Below are 13109 nucleotides of genomic sequence, written 5' to 3' on the forward strand. Positions count from 1 at the left end.
CTGCAGAGAACATCCCAACCAGCAATTTTTGAGTAACCATAGGGATGCTAAGCAGTGGTGATTTCCAATTTGGAGATGCAGTAGCTCTTAGCAGCAAGCAGTGTCCTTCTGCATGCCTGAGGTCGTAGGTCTCACCCACAGAGATGTAAATCTTGTCAGATCACCCTTTGCTTGAAGCTTTGAATGCTTTTAACTTAATCTTGGTTCTTAGAGTGGTGTCTGGGCAACTGGCTGAGGACAAGACAGACTTTGTAGACATGTACAGACAGTTCATGTCCCAAAAAGATGAGTGAAATCTGGTTTATAATGAAGCTACAGAAGAAATACTGCCACAGGATTGGAAGAACCAATTTTGCATTCTGAAGACCTGCTCTCTAATCAGTGGCTCATGTAAGTCGTCCCTTTTCTACCACCAGCGGAGGACACATGCAGTTTGAGCACACTGTTTCAAGCCTGCAGTTGTCCAGGATGTGGCCTGAGCACAGGTGAGAAAATTACTAAGATCTGTCACCATAATTGGTGTAGAGATGCTAAACCATGTATTAGAGCTTGTAACAGAACATGCTTCTTGGTCACTTCTTGCAAACACTTGGTAGCTTGCTTTGAACAGGTAGAAGACGAAATCCAGCATTTTCCAAAGTTAATAGCCTGCTGAATACTTAACAAACTTTTCAGCATGTTTCAGTACAAAAACAAGGTCTGTGTGGTGAGAACAACTTCCTAAAGAGAAAGCACCTCACCAGCCATGACAGCAAGAGACCTGCTCTCACTGATACAAAAAACCTTCCTAATAACCATACCCTTGGTGCAGCAGATACTGCCAGTAGACAGTGTCATCACTGCGTTGATGGCATACAAGCAGAGATCAGAGTTGAGAATTGTCTCTGCTACTTTCTGGTTCTTTGAGAAGTATGAGTGCTTTAAGTGGGCTTGGTGCTTCATTATAGGCTTTTGTACTGCTGGAGGCATCGATGGCTTGTACAGCTGTGTGTAACCTCCCTAGAAATCTCCCTACAGGGGTTAGAAACACTTTGCCATTTCAACCACTGAACACTTAAGTGTTGTGCAACATACATCTTTCCACTTGATACATGTACGTGCAAAAGTGGCCTCTAGATGCTCCTGCAATCCAATGAAATCAGAGTATTTCACAGTAAAAACTGATGGGGGGCAGGGCGTGGGGAAGAAGAAGTAATTCGAACCTGATTTCCTATAATAAAATAATTCTTCTAGTCTGGAAAACTGTCTGTTGTGCAACCCTGTCCCTTTCCAAGGATGAGTGCTCGGTGAACCTGCAAACTGACTATTCCTATGACTGAGGTTCCCAAACGGCTCTTGCCGACATCGGCAAGATATTCGAAAGTTTCACAGGACGAGCACTGCGGCTGCTCCATAACCACCTGCATACCACGCCACGCAGCTCAAACCCCACGGCCCTTTCCCGAGGTAGCCTCCGCGACCGGCCAAGGTCTGCTGCAGAGAGCGGGCGGCCGCCAGCGCAGCGGCTGCCGCAGCTCCCGTCGCTGCCCCGCCGGCGCTGGGGCACGCGTGGGCTCTGCGAGGCGGGGCGGGCACACCTGGGCCCCGCCCGGCGGAGGAGCGCGGGCGGACCGGGGGCGGAGGGAGCCCATCCCATCCCATCCCATCCCGTCCCGTTCCGTCCCTCCCGCCCCGTCCCGTCTCGTCCCGCTCTGTCCCTCCCCGTCCCACCCCTCATTCCTCCTTCCCTCCCTCCTTCTCTCCCTCCCTCCCTCCCTCTGTGCGCGCCGGCGGCGGCGGCGCCGCGCTCCCTCCAGCCGCGCCCGCGCAGCCCCCGCAGGTAAGCGCAGCGCGGCGGGCCCGGGGGCGGAGCGGGGCGGGGGGTCCCGCCATTCTCGCCTGCGAAAAGGTGCCCGCTTCCCATTCCCCAAGGGGCTCCATGCCCACGGCGCCCTTCCCCTCCTCACTTCGGCTTTTTTCTCTCGTGTTTCTGAACCTGGTGTAAGTCCCGCAGCGCGCAGTGGTGCGCGGGGCGGCGCGCGTTGGCAGGGGGCCCTCGGCGGTGAAAAGCTCCTTCGGAATGGGCTCGAGTGGGCTGCAAGCGTCTGGTCAGGCTGCTGTTCCTGCTGGGCTAACGTCTCCGGGGCTGGCCTGGAATAAGTGATGGGCACTTGTTTGATTAAGGGACACTAACAGGACTAATTTAGGGTCTATCTTCATATTTTTCTTTTCTTTTTTTTTTTTTATTTCCTCCCCCCGTCCCCCCCTCCCCGAAGTCTCTTTGGATTCATTTATACCAAATTAAGGCAGTGGAAAAAGTCCTAGATAAAAAATGGTTGCCACCTCTCTCTCCTGACTTCCTCAGTCCTTCGGACGAAGAGCCTGCTAAAGTCCGATGGGAGCAGTGTCGGTGTATCCATGGTGTTTATAAAGGTAAAGCACAGGGGGAAGATAAATGACAAGCGTAAGGGTGTGGATTATTAGAGAGAGACTGGGAGCGGGGGGAACAGGAGGGAAGCTTGAGGACAAAAGCCGTTAGCAAACTGAAGTGAGAAGACAGAGGTGGAACCAGAGGGACCAAGTTTCTTCCTCTCACTTCTTTTCCTGTGTTCTTTTTAAATAGCTTCACAGCGGGAACCATCCCAAAAAGCTGCTTCCTATGGAAATATGTGAAAAGTTTTCATTATCAGAAAAATGTTGGAATCTCTAAGTTTAATTTTCTTGGGGATTTCTCTGTGAAACGAGCTCACACCTTCATGATTTCAGTTGTCTGTGAATGTGAAGCTGCCCAAATCTTCCTTTTCTTCTTTTTTTTTTTTTCCCCATCCTTATTTGCTCCACGTTTGGGTTCCTTTTTTGTGTGGTTTTGTTGTTGTTATTGTTTGCTTGTTTGCATGTTTTTTTGTTTGGTTTGGCGTTTTTTGAAGTTTCAAGGCAAAATAACTTGGGGGTGACCCTGTAGGCAGCTTGTGTTCTCAAAGTGTGGGGCAGTTGGGGTAGCTGCAGTCTTTTTACTGCTAAGAACTGCTGCAACTCTTATCTCTTCAAAGAAAGTTTTTTCATTGTAAGTCAGGTTTGGTGTGTTGTACCATTTGGTCTGAAATGAATCACTCTCAGGTCTGGGAGTCATGTTTCAATTTGGCGGCCAGGGCTGTGTGCCATGCAGCCTGTTACTCTTGTGCGAGGATGGGCTATACTGTAGTACTAAAATAATGTTTCTGGCAATTTCAGCAGTGGACTGAAGCAATACTCTGTGTGCACAGGCGTAAGTGAAGCTCTGCCCTGCAGCTCGCTATTACTGGCTCTAGGCGTGCTGCATGTTTTTCCTTAACTGATATGTGCTCGGACTTACAAAGCAACTTGATAGGCCTGTGTTTTACTGTTGTTTTTATTAAATATTAACCACACAAAATCAAATGCTGTCTTGCTCCAGAATAGATTGACACTGTCTCATCCTGTGCAGTTGTACCTGAACAGTGGTTGTTTTCCTTTTTGTGTGGCAAATAACCAAGGAAATGTTATTTAGGAATACTGAGAAGCATTTTTGCATGATCAGTATGGTGTTGTCTTTATCACTCCCTATTACAGATTGCACTAGTTAGACCCTTGGCTGCTATAAACCTTGTTCTGAGAACTTAGCAGTAGCAGTGCTGGTTGGAGAGAGGAAAACATTGGCTGGTGTCTGCTTTCTCTTCCTCTGCTCTTCAAAACAAATACTGAGGGTCAAAAGGTTAAAGAGCTTTTGAGACAAAACACATGGAAAATGCAAAATTAAAGTAATGCTACACTGCATACCCAGCTTTAATATGTGAACTCCACGTGTGAGTAACAGACAATCTTATCACTGTGTGCAAAAATACTTTATGGTCATGTGGTTTTCATCAGTAACTCTGGAAGACTGTAACTAAAATGTAATCCCTTCTCTGCTTAAAAATGGGAGAAAATAAAAATCTGTCTTTTACTTTGTCTTGTAGTGTCACACAGTGAAACTATTTGGGGAATCCAAGAGAGGGTGTTGAAGAAAGTGTTTTGCTCTGGAGTAGAAATTTGGGTAGTACTTACATGGGATTCACTTTTATATCACTGTGATGAGCCCTTAATAACACCTTAATGGATAGTTAGCTGTTTCTCAGTGGCCTCTCCATATTAATCTTGCTTTGTCTCATGTTCAGAGGTTTAAATCAAAAGGCAAGTAATTCTTCTGAGCAGTTTATTCCTTTGGAAGACCACCACCATCTTCCGTTTGAGTACCCAGCAGTCTGAGCGCTCTGAGGTGAGCTGCCTTCTCCAGATGTCAGAAGAGCTGGCTTTGAGCACCTCTAGGTGGTGACCTGCCAGCACTTACTGAGCACTGTTGCTGTGTATCTGGCTTTTTTTATCATATGGATGCAGAGGATAACTGAGTGCAGCTCTTTTTGCCATCAGGGCTGAGTGGGGAACTCTTCACAGCTGTTGCTGATGGTCTTGATGATGCCCAAGGATACGTGGAAGAATTTAAGAGTGGGAACAGGTTGTACTGTGTGGCAGTTGTCCTTTTCACTGTCATTTCCCTCACAAAATTAGAGCTTGCTACATAAGTGCAATTTCCTTCCTTTCATAAAGAAAAATGCATATAATTTAAGGCACACGTAAATTCAACTTAAATCCATCTAAATGGGATATTTGAAGAGTGGCTGCTACACATAATGCCAGGGGAAAGATGCATACCACTGTTTTACTGAAAGAAGGATAGAACAATCAATATTTGATCCCTCCAGCATCTTTAGTTAGTGGATTAGTTCTTTATATGTTGTGCATTTCACTGCTTCATCTTTCACGCTGAACTGTATTATTTTTTCTATCAGTTTAGTAGGGTGAAAAGAAAAGCAACTTTTGAGAAAATAAACAGTATGTCTTTTCTTTTTCCATCTTCCCATGTCCTTTTCTTTAAGATTGCTTGCAATTTAGGTATGGTCCTCATTTGTTGCCTTAGGATTTTTGATCATCTGAAGGGAGGACACTGCTCTCCAGAAATGCTTGATCATGAGGAACTTGAGACAGTAATAGCTTGAACTGGCAGTGGTTATGTAGCACCTGATGTGGTTTTGACTTTTCCAGGCATCACAAGGTGATACTGTAGAGATGTGGCACTCTTCAGTAGTGCTGCAACTTACACACTACATGTTTTTCCTCACGTGTTTTTCTTCATAGCTAAAGCAGAAGCTTAAGACTTCATCAGTGGCCCATAGATGTCAACGGTAAAATCTATATCGGCACTGAATGACTTTGGATCAGGTGAGAGGCTGATGTGTTGGTTTGACAGAAATACAAAATTATTCACAGGGCAGAAGAAAGCTCTGTCAAGGAAATGAGAGCTGCTTTTCTACTGACATGTCATGGAACTTGAATTTTGGTTTTCTTCATTTTTATTTCAATCTTAGCTTCTTTAAAACATGTAGAAGCATCGCCTGTTCATTCTTGCACCTTCATTGATGTGCTGATACATGTGACAGTGAACATCTGAATATCTGGTGCTTTGGTTTGATTTTTGGTGAAAGTAGAGGAGTTCTGAGAAGTGCCTGTCTTTGTGTACCCAGACCTCTCCTTCTCTCATCATTTGGTGTTTCTTGACTACCTGACACTCTTTCCATACTCCCAAGCTGATTAACAGCACACCTGATTTGCAAAATCTTGCTAATTGTTTGGCTGAAGGTTGCACTCTAGGATCAATTTTCATTTTTTAATGACTGGTGTCTTTAATTGTTGAAAGTACTGTTTCTATTTGTGCAACATTGAGCACCAGAAGAGAAGAGAGCCTATGTGGTGGTGCTGGTTTAGATAGTGTATGTGTGTCCTCATGTCACATGGCAACTCCATGATCATGGCATTTCCCTTACAAGCTCTTGACAAAGAACTTTTGAGATGGTTAAGGTTTTGTATTTCTCTACAGAGGAACAATAGCCTTGCTTGGACTAGTGCAAAGTGTCCAGAATTTCCTGATAGGCACAAACTACAGGAGTAGTTTGTTGACCACACTTTTTTCAGTCCTGTACCTACTTCGTACTGGATCTGGCTGCTTCTTGACCCAAATATTGTAGGCAGTTAGTGCACATAAAGAGGGGAACACTGGTGTATTTACCCCAGAAGTAAAGAAGTGTTTCTCCTGAAAATGAAAGTGAATCTTCTCCCTTTGCTTCTGGCAGGCAAAACCAGCCACAGACTTGGGTGGCTGCTGTGGTGCAAGGAGTCTGGGTAAGGCGTGCCTGCCCCTTCCAGCAGCTCAGCTGGAGAGGGGGAACCACATCCCTCCTCCTCAAGCCACTCCCAGGATGAATAGCCTGGACAGGGTTCTGGGCTGGGATGTGTGGAGAGTGTTTTGCTTTCCAAATGCCTTGAAGATTTGTGCCAGTGGACTTGGTAACGGATAACGGCCTGGCTGCTGGTCCTTCTGGGGAAACAGGAGCAAAGTGTTGTGCCTTGCTGTTTCCCACTCCTACGTTACAGTGTGGTCTGCTGCTGAAATGCTGGTAGGTGGTGTGGATCAGTGGCACAAGAAATGCCTTCAGTTGCAAAAGTGGGGAGGCTGGATCTCTTTTAGAAGGAAGCATATTTTGGGAGTACAGATACTGTATTGCTCAGAATTTTGTGCCAACTGAATTATCTTTATTTTAGACTTCTTTAACTTGAGATGCATTGGAAATTTTTTTTTTTTTTTTTTTGGCTTCCATGTGGTGTACTCTAGATAAAGTTTGGAGCTACTTTCATTTTCTTTTTAAAAATACAAAGGTGATAAATATGAGAGCGCAACACTATCTTTCTGCTTTTGCTTCTCGCTGTGACTAAGAAGCAAACGCCTCCTGAAGTGGATTTTTGAAACTGCTGAAAAAAGTGCCAGTGAGTTTGATAGTCATATGCAATAAGCTTCAGTTCAGTGCCCTCATGTTGCCATATTACAGACCATTCTGGCTTTTCTGTAGGAATTTACATGCCACAGTGACCTTCAGAGTACTATGGATTTCACTGGCACTTTATGCAGTCCATCCATTTCTTTGCCAGCTAGAAAATGTGTTGCATATTGCAGTGCTTGCAGGAGCAAGCAGAAAAGCATTGGATTGACATCAAAGGCAAGATCTTTCTGTACAGAATTCTTGAGATTGTAAGAGTGGTAAAAATCTGGCAAAAGAAATGCATATTGTTTTCCATTGTAAGCCCCTTTCCCTCCCCTCTCTCCCTATCTTTTAGGGTGTGTATGTCAGATACGAAATGGTGTTGGTACATTATTTACGGGAGAGAAGTTTTTCTTAGAAGTTCTTCGGCCATTTGAGGATGACTGTTTTCACCCTGGATGGAAAAATATAGCTATAGTAGTATCCCTTTTTATTAAGAAGAAGTTAGCTGCAGCTTAAACCAAAAAAAAATAAATGTTGGATGAGTATTGAATGTTTACTGCATAGAGAAATTTGTATCTTTTTTGAGTAAGTGGGTGATTATTTAACAGCAGTGAGCTGAACATGAACTCCAGCAAAGACTTACTGGAATCCAGGGAGTCAAGGGAGATGCTGTACAGGTCACACCCATTTTTTTAGGTGGTTATACTTCAGGTTGGTTTTTGTAGGAAAGGAGAAAGACTGATAAACTCTCAGTAGGAAATACCTCGTAGCTTTCAAGTGCGGCAAGTGTTGTTTTGTCTGCTGCAAAAGAGTATTGATAAAGGGTCTGTAGCTGCTGGATTTCACTAAATGTTTAGTCTTTGATAGTGCAGTCTGCTTTTGACCTGTTGTGGTTGTCAGGCCTGCTGGACAGTGTCCTGAAGCCTTGAGCTGCTGCTGGAGAGAGAGCAAGGGAACTGGGGTGGCATTGCATAGCTGCAATATGTGAAGGGCGGTGTGCCTCCTTGAGCCAGGATGTGGGTGTCCACAGCCAGGATGCTGGTGCAGAAGAAAGCCCAAGTTTGTTTGCTGCTCAATTCTGAATCACCTTTGCTGGTGTCAAGTGAGGCGGAAGGGCTGAAGGGGGATGGAAGGGTCTGGGGATGCCAGCAGTGCAACAGTCACTGTCCCTGCAGCTCACAGCACAGAAGCCCGGTGGGTGGTGAGCACCCCTACTCTCCTGCTGCTTTGGAGCGAGGGGAAGCAGATTGTCAGAGTGGCACCAGCTGCAGCTCTACCCGTTGGCTGGCTGGTGGCAGGACACCTCAGAGGAGGAAGGCAGGTTAGTACCTCGAGCCAATGGCAGTGTCAGGAGAAGGTCACCTTGCCCTTAGGCATTGCCTTGCACTGGGAGGGACAGTGGTCAGTATTTTTTTGGTTTGTGTGCCTGCGTTAGGTGCTTACTGAGTTTCTTGGTGGGATCTGTTTTCTTGTGGTTACTGTGTTTTTTACAATCTCTTATTGCAACAGTGGTGTCACTTCTTGGGTCCTAGAGCTTTCAGGGTTTTTTTGTGTTACTAACCATTTTCACAGTTACTTGTAACCGAATATGAAGTAGCAAAGGCCGGCAGTGTCTATGCGTGCCTGATGTTCTATCCAGACGCATCTGAGCTCTTTCATTGATACTCCAGCTAATGGAATAAACTGTTCACTTTTGTGCATAATTCAGTTGTTGTTTCCATGCCTATTGTGAGAGGTGTGTTTTCAGTGATTGTGCGTAGAGACTGGATCAGTAGTTTTACAAGATATGTACAGTTCTCTTAGGAGTTGCAGTGGAAAGTGTTGCTTTCATGTGGTAGTGAAGCTGTAATGTGGGACATAAAGTGGAAATTTGGCTACCTTGCCTCAGGTTGTGCTTGTAGAATAAAACATTTCTATAGTTGCATCCTTGCTTTGAACGTATGAAACTAATTATTGAAGTAAAAAAGCATTTGGAAAGTTGGTAGGGGAGTGTTAGATAGACCAGCATAGATTCAGACTGATGATGATAAGTTTGTCAATCCCAAAGGAGAGCAAAGCACAGTAAGGTCTATATTAATGCTGTGTTGCATGTCCTGACTATTACACTTGGAAGGTGTCTTTGCGAATGTGTACACAGCCCTGCTGAAGTGTTGTATGTCGTATTAGCAGATTATCAGTACAGGATGATAACTTGAATGTTCCCTGTATCCATCTGAGAATGTCTCCAGACATTTCTGTCTTGTCAGGATGAGCCAGCCAAGCTAGTAAGAGCATGTTGTCCTATATGCCACAGTAACACTAGGATGTACTAGGAGTAGTGTTTGAACATGTGTTAACCATCCATGTAATCATTAGATTTGGGAGAGGAGCAAAGCCTGGGCTTTCAGTGAAGAGTTCATTGGGGTTTTCAGCTGTTTCTATCCACGTGTCTCCCTGTTTGTTGCTACATTCCCACAGACACAAGTCCAGTGCATCAATAGGTCATTGCCCCTTCATTCCTCTTGTCAAGGAAATGGAATTCACTAATTGTTTTCCTGAGATGCTGCAGTGGGACAAACAACTTGAGGGAAATGAATGTGTGGATAGGTACCCAGCATTCAAAGAGTGTCATCTTGAGTGTGACTCGAAAGATACAATTATAAATGTTTGTCAAGTCTATTGGTCTTTCTGTCTTTCCTTTTCCTTGCTGTCCCTCCCACAATGTGTCATACATGGAGAGCAATTCTGTGGAAATGAGCTAGGTATCTTTGAGCTGCCCTGGGCATGGTTTCTGCACAGGGCTTTGTGAGCTGTCCCAGTGTGGTTAGCAACAAATCAGTATGATTTTTGCTCCTCCTAAAGCTTTTGATGGAACTACTGAAAACTTTACCTCAAAGCAGTGTATTTCCCTGTACAGAAGCCTTGCAAACAAAAGACTTTTCTGAATTAGTGTTTGCTCCCCTAGTCTTTTTGCTTCTTGTTTACAGCAGTTACAGTGTCCTATTTCAAATAGCCCATGCTAGTGGGACTGGAAACTGACTGAGGCTTCAGGGTATTCTGTAATCAGAACCATCCTGGCATTCAGTGAATAGACTGAAAATAGGTCTCTAGAATTATTTCAATTTTGCAAACAGTTGATAGGAATAACATAGGTTAGTGCCTGCTTCTCCACGAAGTACAGTGTGTTTCTGTTTCCTGCCCTGGATTGCTTAAGTTTCACATGCAAAAGCATCCTAGGAGGTTCAGCCTAGAGGAAAAAAATCAGGGGGAGATGTGCAAGCTGATGAAAACCTGATGACAGGAGGGAATTACATGATTGTAGAACACATAAATGCCTTAAAAATAATATGCCTGAGCAAACACTTATGCCATGATCCTGCATATTTCCGTCCTCAACATCTCCTCCACAAAGTCTCTTGCAGTCAGTTGCCCAGATTTTAATGACAAAGTTCTGTTTGAGAGACTTGTTTACAGCTTTATCAGTTCTTCTTTCTAAATTGTTCCTAAAATGCTATGAAGAGTCTGTGAAGGGACCTTTGGTATAATTTTTGTGCAAAAGCAGTTACTTTTTCTCTCAAAAGAGTGGCACAAAACTTCAGGAACAGCTTTGGCAATGAAGCCACACCCTGCTCCTTCGTGCTTCGTTATTGCCAGGCATGTGAGAAAGAAGGGGTAGAAAATACTGGCTTTTCTTGAAGCTCCCAAGATGAGGTGACATTTCTTGGTTGGTAGGAAACCCAACTGTGCCCTCGCCGTGCATCTGCATCCTACAATTGTGCCAGAAGTCATTCTGTGTTCTGTATATCCCTCTGGCTGTTCCTCTTGTGGTTTGACTAACTTTCCCCCCAAGACCCTGCAAGTGTAATCTCCTGCTTGTATAAGCTGTGTCTCCACTAGAGGGGGACGCCAGTATAGCTGTAGTGGGAAGCTCTGAGGATTTGGTAAGTTGTGGTGCTTTACTCTTCCTTCTGGCCTGGCAGTGTTGCCCGTTGGGTTGAGTATTCTTGGAAGAAGGTTGCTGCAAGACTGAAGGCAGCAGCTGACCAAGTAATAGGCTTTGGGTTTTTCCAAAACACTGTCAGTTCTGCCAGCATGCCATAGTGTATTTTTTTATGGAATCATGGAATGGTTTGGGTTGGAAGGGACCTTAAGGATCATCTAGGTCCCAAGCCCCGACCACATACAGGAACACCTTCCACTAGACCAGGCTGGCTGAAGCGCTGTGCAGCATAACCTCAATACAGTTCCAGGGATGGGGCATCCACAGCCTCTCTGGGCAACCTGTTCCACCACCCTCACAGTAAAGAATTTATTCCTAATACCTAATCAAAATATACCCTCTTTCTGGGTCAATTACCCCCTGCAATATCACTACGTACCCTTGTAAAAAGTCCCTTCCCAACCTTTTTATAGCCCCTCTTTAGGTACTGGAAGGTGCTATAAAGTCTTCCCAGTACCTTCTCTTCTCGAGGCTGAATAACCCCAATTCTCTCAGCCTGTCTTCGTAGGGGAGAGAGGTGCTTCAGCCCTCTGATCATTTCTGTGGCCCTCTCTGAACTTGCTTGTTCTTCTCTTCAGAGGTCCAGAGCTGGACGCAATACTCCAGGTGGGATCTCCTGAGAGTGGAGTAGAGGGGGAGTGTAAGGTTGGCTGATGCAAGAGAGGCTGCTCAGTAGTGGGAGGCTGAAAATCAGACCCAACATGCCTAAGTGGGCTGTGTCAGGGATGAGAGTAACTGTGCATGGGCCTCAAGCTTTGGTGTCATGGACACCACTGGTGTGTGCAATTGTGGGATGCCTAAAAAATCTGGTTTGTGGGTGGATTTCAGTACATTCTCCTTTTGTGGCCTGGATCCCTTGAACTTCTTAGTTTATTTGTGCAGTCACAAAAAAAGTCTTAGTGGTTCCCAAGTAATGCTTTATGGCTTATGCTTTTGTTGCAAACTGTCTGAAGGAGGCTTTGAAGTGTGTATGTATTTAATGTTTGTACCCATGCTAATGTGCACCGAGTTCCAACGGAAGAGCTGAAGGCAAACTACTAGCTAGTTTTTATTCTCTTTTTTCTTTAAGAATAGTCCACTGATATTCAGTTGTACTTTTGTCCAATATGACTGTTTTTTCACCTTTCTTACTCTTTAAAAGAGGTGCAAAAGGAGTTTAGCTAAAAAGTGGTGAGACAGACTAGATAGTGCTTGAACGCTAACCTGTCATCGTATGTGTTAGAACACAGGTTTTTTTGGTTTTGTTCTGTTTTTACATCAACTCCATTCTGCCTTCTGGCTTTCTGTTTTCCACTTGAATTTGTGGCATCTCCCAAATATTCTGATTGAAATATTTGTTGTTTCTGCTGGGCATTGTGTATATTGAGAACCTAGTCAGAGAAGCTGAATAATCACTGAAGTATGGTGTGAATTTACAACAGCCTACTTAATTCATGTGACCTCTTGTATGCTCTAAGAGCCTGTCTGCTAAACACAACTCGGAGTTAATCCAAGTCAATTCTTAAATTGAGTTAGTCAAGCTGTGAGCTAATCCTCTGTATTTACCTGCTTGTTCAGATAGGCAGCAGCCTAAGTTGCTTTAGACTTCACTTGATAATTGAAAGGGGAAGGGTCAGAGGGAGAGGTGATGAAATCTTGGTGTTCTCTTCATACCTCTCCTTTAAGGGCATATTTCAGTAGTGCTTTGCATTTATAAGTCTTGAATTCATAGAATGATCAGCATAAGCTACCCGAGGCCAAAACCCAGTACTCTGCTGCAGTTCTCTGCATATCTGACAGCTGCTGCTGCTCCCAGGGTATTTTGGGGAGTGTGTTACATCCTGATCATCCATAAAAACAGTTCCACAGAAAGTCCAACTGGTTGAGTTGGCATACTGTAGACAGCAGGGAGCATGGGGCAGACTGTGAGGACAAGGAAACCCAGTTGACCTCTGCCAAGAAACTAGTAACCAGCCCCAATTTTACAGCAGGGATTCACAAATTCTGGGTGTATTGTTCTGAGCACACCAGAGATTTGCATGATGGACAAGAAGTAAATCCCTTTCATTCATCAACATCAGGATTTTTGTTGTCTTGAGCTACTGGGTTTCCTCCCCCTCCATCTTGACAAGATCAAAGGTAAGATCTTATTTCTGGGTCACTGCTGTCCATCAGATAAGTTTGTTTGTGGCCTTGGGAAAGAGCAGTGACATGAGAATAGGGAATTTAAATCCTGTCATTAAGATAATTCTTTCTTATTGTTAATTCTAGGTTCTTTCAAACTTCATTCAGATTAACTATGC

At 44.5% G+C, this 13109-nt stretch overlaps 1 protein-coding gene across 2 annotated transcripts in view; it reads left to right on the top strand.

The window, feature by feature from the left end:
* Positions 1-1763: 1763 nt before the first annotated feature.
* The window catches only part of LPAR1 (lysophosphatidic acid receptor 1), a 74761-nt gene continuing 63415 nt past the window's right edge, over positions 1764-13109 (top strand). The window contains exons 1-2 of one of the 2 annotated variants that reach the window (XM_039567074.1): positions 1773-1819; positions 2256-2412. The gene's annotated coding sequence lies outside the window, so the exon portion shown is untranslated. Of the gene's footprint in view, positions 1820-2255; positions 2413-13109 lie in introns of both variants that reach the window. The other variant, XM_039567075.1, reaches the window with a different exon arrangement.

Source organism: Corvus cornix, chromosome Z (genome assembly GCF_000738735.6).
Source record: "Corvus cornix cornix isolate S_Up_H32 chromosome Z, ASM73873v5, whole genome shotgun sequence".
Lineage (NCBI taxonomy): Eukaryota > Metazoa > Chordata > Aves > Passeriformes > Corvidae > Corvus > Corvus cornix.